At 45.5% G+C, this 12,194-nt stretch overlaps 1 protein-coding gene across 5 annotated transcripts in view; it reads right to left on the reverse strand.

Annotated features, from left to right (window-relative positions):
* The window catches only part of USP6NL (USP6 N-terminal like), a 136,102-nt gene extending 129,027 nt beyond the window's left edge, over window positions 1-7,075 (reverse strand). Inside the window, exon 1 of one of the 5 annotated variants that reach the window (XM_081022753.1) lies at window positions 6,964-7,075. The gene's annotated coding sequence lies outside the window, so the exon portion shown is untranslated. The other 4 variants (XM_081022750.1, XM_081022752.1, XM_081022755.1 and 1 more) reach the window with 4 other exon arrangements.
* Between the last annotated feature and the right edge of the window lie 5,119 nt (window positions 7,076-12,194).

The following is a 12,194-nucleotide window of genomic DNA, read 5'->3' on the forward strand; positions in this document are numbered from 1 at the left end:
CACTTATACTCACTCTCTTAAGGGTGAAGCAGCAATCACTAGATGGTGCCCAGCTCATTATGGAAATTGACTATGCATGAATGGGCCAGTTTATGCAGCAAAATATACATAGCACCCTTGAATCACTGTCTGGAGAATACAAATCATCAAATCTGGTCATTTTTCGGCTTGGGCTATCACATCTGGTATACGTGAAACAAAAGATTTCATGTGGAAGTTGGAAGAAATCATGAAAACTATCAATTCTGTCAATTCCCTAAGCGAAACAACTCCTCACTAGGCTCCTGCAACTCAACACACTGCCTAATCAAAGATAAAATGTTTTAAATGATGCACTTGATTATAATGGTGATCTTTTGACTCAACTATGTTATCCTCTGAAGGCAACTTTCACTTCTTTGAACTATTTACTATGGCTAATTACAATTATTACATAATTGGCTCACAGAAGCAACACTGGTACTTAGGTCCTTCCTAAGGGATGCTTCTCACAACAGCATACGAAGTTCAGCATGCACCTGCAGCTAACATGTAACATGCAAGTTACACACTGCACATCATTTTTTTACCTCATGCAACACCTGCGCCAGCCCTACCGTTAGGAAGACTGAGGTGTCTGCCTCAAGCAGCTGGTTCTGGGTGCCATGAAAAGGAAGGAATTGTTAGTTACTGAATTTAGCATTTTCTGACTCAGGAGCCAAAGCAACTGGGTCAGCCTTGGGTACTGTGAACATGGACTTGAGGAGGGAAGCACCATATGCTGTTCTACCTCAGGCAGCAAAATGTTTTGGCCCTGTGCATAACCTGCAAATGTGCATTGGGCAAACATGTTCAACTGTGGTTCCTGGGAGCAGGTTTCCATGGTACACTCATAACTATCCCACATGCTAGGGTTGCGGTTTTCAAACTGGGCTCTAAGGAAATCTATCAGGGGTTCCTCAGTAAAAAGATCAATGATAACAGAAAAGCTTCTATGAAGCTTGTTTGTCTCCTTATGACTGGTATTTTCCTGCAATGTGGTAAGATCACAGAGGTATGGAGTTAGGGATTTCAAAGGGCAGCTAGTCCAACCCTTTGCCAATGCAGGCCTCTGCTTAAAAACCTCTAACGAAGAAGGGCATCCCATCTTCTAAGTCCCTCTGTCAAACGGCTTTCACCACCAGCAAGGTCTACCTAATTTTCAGTCTAAATCCTTTGACTTGTCATTTGAACCCGATGATTTATACCCAGCCCTCTGGAACAACAGAAAACACATTTGCTCTATTACCTATATGCCATAGCCCTTCAGATATTTAAAGCTAGTTTATCATATCACTTCTTAATTATCTCTTTTCCAGACTACCATATCCAAGTGTTAAGTGCATCCTAGAAAATGTCCAGTCCATGCATAGCATCAGCGATGCACAACATGTCTGGTGAGTGCCCAGCATAAAGTGAGTGTGCTTAGAACAACCACAGAACCCCCAGCAAAATCCTGTGTTTCTGTGGCAGACATTCAGAGCTTTCCTGAAAGATAAAGAGGAGGTTGGAGGGGGAAAGTCCTTGTATGAGGAAGTAGAATCTATGCTTCTTACTTGTAACCAGTGTAATGTGTGAATAAGAGCTAGAACCAGGGGTCCTCTAGGGGCCATGTTACATGTCCAGATATTGCACACAGGTGAGGTGAATTTCCTTTTTAACTGGCAGCAATCAAGCAACTAACAGGGTACCTTAGAATGCACACTGATTATTAGGAGTGGGAGGAGGCGTATCTGCTCTGGACCTTGTCTCCACATGAGATTAAATCTGTAAATTCCAAGCAAAGTCAGGCAGCACCTACGAAAATTCTACTCCACACATTCTGTTCCACCAGCCTTTGAACTTGTCACTCTGTAGCATTCATTACAAAAGCTTTACCAACATTTTACTTCCAGGATCTCATTGTGTTTTGCAAATACAGGCACTAGGTGTTTACAGCCAACTTTTATTATTTCATATCTGCCGTTTTACTGCTACTGCTGCAATATGGTGCTTTTAAGTCATTAGTGGCCTTGAACGCTGTCAATTCTGTCGAAAGGCATCAGAAAACGCCTTCAAAACAAAGAGCAAAGTGTACATTTCTTTTCCAAGAGGCTTCAGTGGCACCCACTTCTTTTTATGATAAGGGGATTTTCAGTGAAAAACAAAGGACTTTAAGACAAAGTTATTGTAAACAGCCAATGCCCAGCCACCATGGACTTAAAAGACAGTTGATTTACATGAGAACAGTAATTTAGCCACATTACTGAGCTGCAGAAATCATGGTACAAGTGGCAGATATAACTGGTATGTTTATCTACAGCTCAAGTGACTAACCCATGATGCAACTATACAGCAGCACCTACCAAGGCCATTTTATACACTCAGCAAAATCAAGTAGTGGAGTTTTGTCAGAATCCCAAAAAGTGAGGCTTGAAGGTGGGTTAATCCATGCAAGAATATTTTCCCATCTATAAATCTACTTGGATTTTCTAAACGAGCAGGTTGAGGAAATGCTGAGCCAGGACTAGCACCTGGCATCCTCAAGCAGGTGTCAGAGCCCACCACTGATGCCGGTCCTTGTCCCCACCCCACACAGCAGGCACCTGGGTCTGTGAACTGCCTGACTTTTAATTACCAGGATGCCCACAACACTGCTCCAGGTATCTATGAGAAATTAAAATGCTGGGAAGTTCACTGCCTCCTCCAGATCACTGAACAGTTGCTACTTGGCACAAGTACTTAAGCCAGCGAAGGAAGCCCACCAGAGTCCACTTTGACAGGGGAGCTGGTTCTTGGTTCAACTTTGCCTTCTCTTTGACATGTCACATTTCTACCTATGATGAAATCCTTCAACTTAACCCCCCTACCCCAAAAATCTTCCAAGGTACAATCAAGCATATAACCATCAGCCTGCAGCAGTAGCATTCAATAAAGGTTTCACTACAGAATTCTGGATGTATAAAATGGCTCTCATACTTGACTTGCAGCACACTCCCCTCTGGGCTGCTACTATCTATCCATGACCTACAACAAGTGCTTTGACAGAGAGGTGTGTGTTATCCAAGAACCAAGCTGCTCTTTCACACATTCCAGTCAAGGTCTGGAAGGATTTGTTAGAGACACCACACAAGACCTGATCTCTGCATCAGCATTTACAGTACCATGTCTCTCCTGCACTGTAATTTTGACACAGACATAAGTGTTGTGAGAGTTTTTAGATAATCATACGATGCTAAAAATGTGCTCCTTTGCAAGCTTTGGCTACTATAGTTATTAGAAATTCCATTCTAATTACAACTCCACCTAGTATGAGGACAGGTGCTATTTTAGCAAGGGTGAAGCCACTTAGCAAGAAATAACTCCTAGGCCAGCCATACTGAGCCTCTCATGTCCAGTCACCAAGATGCACGTTTTACCATTTCCTTAGTTACAAAGTGTTTTTTAGTGTCTTAACTCTTTTTAGCTAGGTTAATTGACATTCTATGCCCTCCTGAAATGGGGGGGGGGGAGAGTTATTGGGTTGTTGTTTTTATTTTGATTCTGTATATTGTGGTTTTATGTTTCTGATTTTATCCTGTGAACCACCCTGAGACCTGCAGTTATAGGGCAGTATATACCGTATTTTTCGCTCTATAAGACGCACCAGACCACAAGACGCACCTAGTTTTTGGAGGAGGAAAACAAGAAAAAAAATATTCTGAATCTCAGAAGCCAGAACAGCAAGAGGGATCGCTGCGCAGTGAAAGCAGTGATCCCTCTTGCTGTTCTGGCTTCTGGGATAGCCGCGCAGCCTGCATTCGCTCCATAAGACGCACACACATTTCCCCTTACTTTTTAGGAGGGAAAAAGTGAGTCTTATAGAGCAAAAAATACGGTAAATGTTCATAGCATCTTTTCAAAGTCTTGCTCTACTACTGCAAGAATGACTGTACCAAAAACCCCACTAAATTCAGCCAAAATAACGCTTCATTCTGAACCCTGTGGAAACATTTTTACACTACTCTGTATAAATGTTGGTGCCTCTACTAGTTATACAGAGAGGGCCAGAACTATGCAGGACACTGAAACCGAGCCTGCTAATTCAGCCACCTCTCAGAGTTCACCAGGAGTTGCCCACACATTTTTTTAAGCATTATCTTCAGAATTATAAAAGATAGCAATCTGCTTTTATACATATTTTTATTGTGAAATCAGACTTTCAAGCTGATCATATGCATGTTTACTTGGAGACAAGCCCCTAAGACTCAAAGGTTACTTCCATGCACATAGAGGTCTGTGGCCTTTAAAAAGAACATGGCTTCTGCAGTCAGTAACACAAGCTGCGGGAAGTTTGCGCTTCAATAAATTGCAGCACAAGCAGAGTTCAGGGTATGATAATCCATGCTTGGCCAAACATAATATAACAAGAAGAAAATTGCCGACAATGCCTTTTCCTGAGCAACTACTCCATTTTGGCGCAACTCCAACTTGCATTATATCTGGCTGGTTTCTTTTAGATACAAACACAAACATGTTATTGTCACAGTTTCAGTCTCAAAATACTTCCTCGGGACATGAGTGTACAAACCCTAATTCTCCTAATCAACAGACCAATGAGCTGTCAATTTGGAGATAATTCTGTAAAAACAGAGAAGCTTGCTGTTGCCCTCAGTTCAAATTTCAGGCAGTGAGTTAATTTAACAGTCTTCAGCGAAAGAGTACAAAACACGAGAGAATAAGGCAGGCAGCTATCCTGCAACTTAACAGTTTAAATTTTCCACCATTACCATCCAAGAAGTGCTCCAAGTTACAACAAAAGCAAATCACTTCCTAAGATTTAACAACCTTTCCTGCAGTACTGACAAGTGAGGCAAGGAATAGAAGCACAGATCAAATATTCACCAGGACACACCCTCATCCTCATTCACAGTTTCAGTGAATTTACACATCAAAGAATCACTTGACAAACAGCTTTCCCGTAGTTGCCAAAAGGTCACAGGTATTGTCCAACAAGGAGAAAAATTAAGTCCATCAGGTTAGGGCAGCTATCATTTAAATAACAATTCAAAGTAACTATACAAAGGCTGCAATATTATAGTCTTGCAGCCAGATCCTACACATGTTTACTGAAAAGCAACTCCCACTGTGTTCTCAGTTTCAGTACAATATGCAGAAGATTTCAGCCTTACTTGGCAAAAAGCTCTGACCAAACTCAGTAAGTTCTGAATAAAACAGGACCAGGCTGAAAGAGTTATTTGTTAAACTATACACTACACAATGCACTTCAATTCCACCGCCACACAATATAAAATTGACAGTCCAGTTGCTCTAATAAACTGCTCCAAACTTTTCAACAAAGGAAGCAATCCTGAGGGGATCGGTAATAGAATACAGCAGCTCTCTTCAATTACTGTCTGGACCAGCCATTCAGCCAAACAGCAAATGTCAGTGGTTTTGGTTCAGCTCCCAAAGGACCCGATCAAGGAAGGAACTTTACAATTCAACAGCCATAGCTTCCATAAGTGACGATTCAAGGTGGAGGGAGCAAAGCTGCTTTTGGAGGACTTTTGTATTAGAGTACCAATGTGCTGGAGCAGGTGGCCCTCACTCCCCCCTCAAGGCTGCTAGGTTGATAACTTTCTAACATCAACCCACTCAAAGAAGAGAGAGAGATACCAACAAAATTGGTTCAGAGTCTTTTGTGCCCAATACAAGACTCTTTCCACTACCCAAACCCCATATCAATACATGGCATAGAGGTCCAAGACTTTTACAACAGAGGCACAAACTATGGGAAACTTCTTTCCTTCCCAAAAGTTTTATATCACCAAAAGGGGCAAACATTTCAAGTTTCTGCTTTTAATTGCGGTATTGCTTGTTGTTAGAGATGGCAAAACGTCTTACTGAACTGTGGGCATTAAAAAACGTCTACACACATACGGAGTAAATCAAATTAAGAGTCCCTATATGTAATCCACCATAAGCTTCAGCTCCCCACATCAAAGGCTCATAGACTCCCAGGGACCATTCAGATCCTCTCCACTTTTCAGAACTTCCGCAGCAATCCTTTTGCAGTCTACAATGCTAGGCATGCTTACTTAGAAGTTAAAACACACACATTGGAAATAGCAAGACTTACTTCTGAGCAAATAATGCACAGGATTCAGCAGCAAAAATCCTTTTTTTCCTCTCCTGCTCCCACACCACCTCCAAACCACCTTCGCTCTGCTGTGTCTGCAGTTATTTCCCCCTCCCCTAAACACACACACCCCTTACCTTAATGCACGAAGAAACCTCCCCACACCCTCTAGCTCCCCCCTCCGGAAAACTCCTCCTTCCCGCCCCCCCCCAACCCAGCATCCTCCTCCAAGAGAGTCGAAACTGGGGTGTCTGGCGGCTTCCTACTACCCCCCCCCCACTTCCCATACAAAGGAAAAACCCTGGCATTTCGCTCCCCCCCATGACTCCCCCCCCATCCCAGAGTCGACCCACCATGAATGGAAGTGGGGAGGGGGAGAGCCTCCCCTTTGTCCCCTCGAGCTGCAAAGGGCCCCAGAGGAGCAGGAGGGGGAAAGCCCCCGCCCCCCACACACAACACTAATCCAACACGCCCTCAGCTCCACGGGAAAACCCACCACACGCGAGGTGGATTTGGAGTGAGCCAAACTCCCGGCCCGCCCACCCCTCTGGGGGAGAATGGAACAGCCCACCTTTCCCTCAGGGAAGGCCTCGAGGCCTGGCTCTCCTCTCGCCCTCAGCATGGAGGGGCCCCGCCACAGCGGAGGGGGTCCACGAAGGGCCGGGCGCCCCCTCCCCACAAGCCCAGCCTCCGCTCCCTCCTCCCTTCAGTTTACCTCAGCGCTCCTTCCGGGGCCTCGTGCCGCCGCCGCCGTTGCCGCCTCCTCCCCCGCCCCCCCCAACCGCCACAGCTGAGTGCCCGGGACGTTGGCCTCCAACCAGGAAGTGGCCCGGTGTGACACCTACTCTTCGCTGCCATGGCAACGCTCCCCCCGCCCGCCGCGTTCCGGACAGGAGGCTGCTGCGGCGGCGGCGGCTCCTCCTCTGCCGAGCCCCGCGCGCCGCCCCGAGGCAAGCGCATAGGGCGATCCCAGCCCCGGCGCCATCTTGACACCCGAACGAGGCTCGGCTGCAGAGGCTCCGCCCCTTTTCCTCTCATGGGACGTTGGACGTCGTGACGTCACGGGGAGAAAAAAGGGCCGCTCGCATAGGGCTTTTTCAATGGCGCCGCCATCTTGGGACGAAAGCGAGGCTAGGCTCCTCCCACCTCGGAGTGGGAGGGGTCGAATGGAGCGAGGATTTTATTTCAGGCTCAAGAAGCAAAGCGGGTTTTTTCCCACCGCTGCTTAGGCGGCAGGTATCTCTGTCGGGCTTAGAACAGCAGTTTCCCACCCGCTCCAAAGCTGTTTTTCCCCCCGACATCGTTTAATACATCGTTTAATGTATTTTAAATCTTTGTTGGAAGACGCCCAGAGTGACTGGGGAGACCCAGCCAGATGGGCGGGGTACAAAAAATAAATTATTATTATTATTATTATTGCCTTGCGTGAAGGCTGTGCAGTTTTAAATGCTGCCAAACTCTTGCAAACCACTATTCCCCAGTTTCCAGGCAGGTTCAGTCTGATACGGACAGGGGACCTTCCCATCCACAGTTGCACTGTTTGTTTGTTTGTTTGTTTGCGCTTGAATGTTTGAAAACAACAACCACCTTGAAGCTGTTTGCAAAGAAGTTAAAAACAATAAAATCAATGTTAAAATTGTGGCGATAGTTTAAAACATAAAACAAGTTAAAATACTAAAACAGGTAAGAAGGCATACCAGCATTTCTAAGCATCTGTGTATGCTTGGCTAAACAAAAATGTTTTTAGCAGACACCGAAAAGAACATAGCGAAGGAGCCTGCTTGATATCAATAAGCAGGGAATTCCAAAGTATAGATGTTGCTGCACTAAACACCAATCCGTGCCATGGGTGCCACACTAGAAAACCTAAGCAACAAATAATGTACAAACTAAACATAAATGTCTTTAGTATAAACTAAACATCTATGTGTGTAAAATATGATGGCTCACTAAACAGACATCGATGTCGGGAGTGAGCCAGCAGTAAATCACACTGTGCAAGTTGGAGTTAACTCTTTATTAGCAAAAACGCAATCTGCACACGATTGTCAGGCCTATTGAGCACAGCAACTTGTCTGAAGGTCTGCTGTCTAAGTCCCTGCCTCCCCAGGGCTATTCCAAAGCAATTGGAGACTCTGCCTTCATGCAGCCCAATTTCTGCTCTGCTCTGCTCTTTTCATGCTTCTTCTCGTTCTGGGGGAAAGTGGAGAGGGGAGCTTGTTTCAGCAGGAGGGGGGAGATAAAGCTCATTGTTCTTTTCAGGCATTCTCTCTTGTGCACCACAACAATGTCTGGTGGTAGATAAGGGACCTGGAGACACCTGTTAACTCTTGAAAGCAGGCTTAAAACAAGCATCCAAGCCTCCTCTAAACTCCTGTGGTGCCCTTCTGCCTCCTCGTCCAAACTGGTTTCTGTCTCAGAAAAGCAGGTTTCTGATCTTAATGAAGGTAACAGCATGGGTTACACGCCTACCTACCCTCTTACTGCAGCACCCAGCAGGAATAATCACTGCTGAACACGGTGTGCCTTTCTTCCGAGAAGATACAAGAGATCCAGTTTAAAATGTAGGTTTTTAGGGCTGCCATTCAATCCCGTACCCACTTATCTGGGAACAATCCCCGGTGGGATTTACTCTAGCATACTATTATTAGACTTCTTAATTGCCTTCCAAACCACCGTCTCAAGGCAATTTATGTCTAAGATATTGAAAAACAGATAAAAACTGTTAAATGAGTAGATATGTATAGGGCTGCACTGTAAAGTTACAACCCTGTATGAACTTTGTTTCAAGCTGAGTTTTGTAATCTTTTTTGTTTGTCTTTATAGCATGCTAGTGTGCGTACTTGGGGAGGTAAAGGTAAAGGGACCCCTAACCATTAGGTCCAGTCATGGCCGACTCTGGGGCTGTGGCGCTCATCTCGCTTTATTGGCCGAGGGAGCCGGCGTACAGCTTCCGGGTCATGTGGCCAGCATGACTAAGCCACTTCTGGCAAACCAGAGCAGCGCACAGAAACACTGTTTACCTTCCCGCCGGAGTGGTACCTATTTATCTACTTGCACTTTGACGTGGTTTCAAACTGCTAGGTTGGCAGGAGCAGGGACCGAACAATGGGTGCTCACCCCGTCGCGGGGATTCGAACCGCCGACCTTCTGATCGGCAAGTCCTAGGCTCTGTGGTTTAACCCACAGCGCCACCCGCGTCCCTTCGTACTTGGGGAAGGGGATGTCAAAAAAGTGCATACAAGGCCCTTGCACACAGCAACATTCATACATGCAAACATACTGAAAGCCCCATTGAACACAGTGGTTCTAACTTCTGAGTAAACGTTCATAGGATTCTGCTATAAATTACTAGTGCCGGCCCCAGATTTGGGGGAGGGACTTATGCCCTGTCCCTACTCTCTTAAGGGGGCTTGCCTCCTCCTCACTCTAGTGGGAAACATTATTGGCCTGCTGGTGCCATGCAACCCTCAGGCCCACTTTGACAGGCAAGGGGAGCCGCTCACCTGTCAGTCATCTGACATCATGATGATTCGTTGGCCAAACTGACCCTGCAGAGGTTCTGAAGATTGATCAAAGCTGACCCACAAGGTGGGGGGGGGTCTACTTTGCTGGTGCACTTCCTGCCATAGCTGTCAACTTTCAGATTTGAAAATAAGGGATCAGCAGCCTCACCTGTCCTGGGGACAGTCTACTGGATATCTAACAATCCGGGATAGCAGTGGGAAGCAGCGGGAATAAGGGAATTTCCTGCAAAAAAAAGGGAAGGCTGACAGCTATGCTTCCTGCATGCACTGGCAGAAAAGCAGCACCTAGTGGGAATGACCTTGCCCCTTATCAGCTGGTGAGTGGTGGTCTGTGAGCTTCCTTCAGGTGCTCTGAGAGATGCCTGTGGTTCTTGTGCTGGAAGGCGGGGGACGGCACACCCGTCACATAAAATATTCATGTTCATTTTTAATTGTGATTTTTATTGGCTTTTTTCATTTCTTATACAGTCCTTTAATGTGCAGGAAATACACAGGAAATAACAGAAGCAATAAAAATGCATACGGCATCTAGCACATCCCATTACAATTGCTACAACAGGCATGTCCATTTTGGTGGCCTCATCCGGCTCCAGTGGCAGTTTATTTTGGGGGGTAAAATCCCCAAAAAACCTCAACAACTTTGGGTTAAAAAAAGGTCAACGACCTCGGTTGGCCCTCACGGCCCTTCACTTCATCAAATCTGGCCCTCTTTGAAAAGAGTTTGGACACCCTTGCATTATGATTAAGAGGTCTGCCAAGACCCTCTGGACTAGATGACCATTAGAATCCCTTCTAACTCTACAGTTCTATGATTCATAGGTGGAAAAGGCTGGGAACCACTGCTCTGTGTAGGATATACCGTGTTTATACAAAGTCATACCATTGGACCATTTCAGGACTAGCCAATCTGGCAATTTCCAGCTGTTTTAGACTGCAGCTGCCATCATCTCTGACTATTGGCCAAGCTGACCTGGACTTGTAGGAGCGGGACGCCAAGTTGCCTATCCCTCATCCATTTAATTTAGTACTGTCTGCTAGTCGGCAGCTTTGCAGGATTTCAGGCAGGCCTTTCGCAGCCCAACCAGGGACGCTTCCACGTGGCAGCTTATTGCCTTGCAAGTTTTTCACAGTGTCCACATGATGTCCTCATCAAAATGCCACTCAATGTCCTCCCCGCCCCCACCGGACACCTGCTTTAATCTGGATTTACTGTATCTGCTGGGTTTTTTCCTACTTAATCGGATTTTCCGCGGAAACATAAATCCGGATTAAATGGGAAAGTAATACCAGGCAGCAGTGTCTGGTGAGGTTGAAGTTATGTGGACACAGCACAGAGCTTGCATGCACAAGCAGTGCGGGGTCCACCAAAATCTTCTGTGAGGAAGCACCTATGGAGAAGCCAGAAATTGGACCCAGGACTTTCTGCATGCAATTCATGTGCTCTACAACCGAGCTATGGCCCAAGGTTGTTGTTGTTGGTTGGTTGTTGTTGTTTTTTAAGTGTGCAGTTGGATACAAAATGTGAAGTTCAGGGGGAGACGGTTGTGCAGTTGGAAAGCTGATGGAGTGCCTTTGGGAAAATTGGGTGAATTAGACACATTAGGCAATACAGTGGTGCCTCACATTAAGTACTTAATTTGTTCTGGAGGTCTATTCTTTTTTTTCTTTTTTTAAACTTTTTTTATTCAAAATTAAAACAAAACATATTATCCAGAAACATATCATCCTTATTTTTTCCCCCATTGTTCCTCCCTCCCCCCACCCTCCCACACAAAACCCACCCACCCCCATCCCCCGGCTTCCCTCAGTTCCAGTCTTTGATTTCTCTGAGAATGCTGTTTTCTGCATGTTACACAGTTGTATAGATCCTCAAACTATTTAGCTGATTATTATCAATAAAAAGTTTGTGAATGTTTATTCAAAACCTGCCAAGGAGTCCAGTTCACTTTGTTGCGTCTTCAGATACTTTGTAAAGGGTTCCCATTCATCCTTAAAGTCACAGTTATCCTTGTCCCGTAGCTTATATGTCAGTTTTGCCAGTTCTGCATAGTCCATCAATTCTTCTTGCCATGATTGTTTAGTTGGGGTTTCTTCAGTCTTCCATGCTTGTGCTATTAGAACTCTCGCGGCCATTGTCGCATACATGAAGAGGTCCGTTCTTAACCTGAAACTCTTCTTAACCTGAAGCACCACTTTAGCTAATGGGGCCTCCTGCTGCTGCTGCGCCGCCGGAGCACGATTTCTCTTCTTATCCTGAAGCAAAGTTCTTAACCCAAGGTACTATTTCTGGGTTAGCGGAGTCTGTAACCTGAAGCGTCTGTAACCTGAAGCATCTGTAACCCGAGGTACCACTGTATTTGTTATCAAGCACTTAAGTGACAGGCAATGTCACAGGCAACATGCTCACCGGTTAGAACGAGTTGAGTTTCCATTCGTAAAACAAACAGCCCAAGCCATATTTAAACATCCTCTTATTTGGGGCCAGAACCTCCTCTTCTTCATTTCCAAGCAGGAGACACTTTGAGGATAAAATGGAGAGGTGGGCAGGT

Source organism: Podarcis pityusensis, assembly GCF_964106645.2.
Source record: "Podarcis pityusensis genome assembly, chromosome: 10".
NCBI classification, from domain to species: Eukaryota; Metazoa; Chordata; class Lepidosauria; order Squamata; family Lacertidae; genus Podarcis; species Podarcis pityusensis.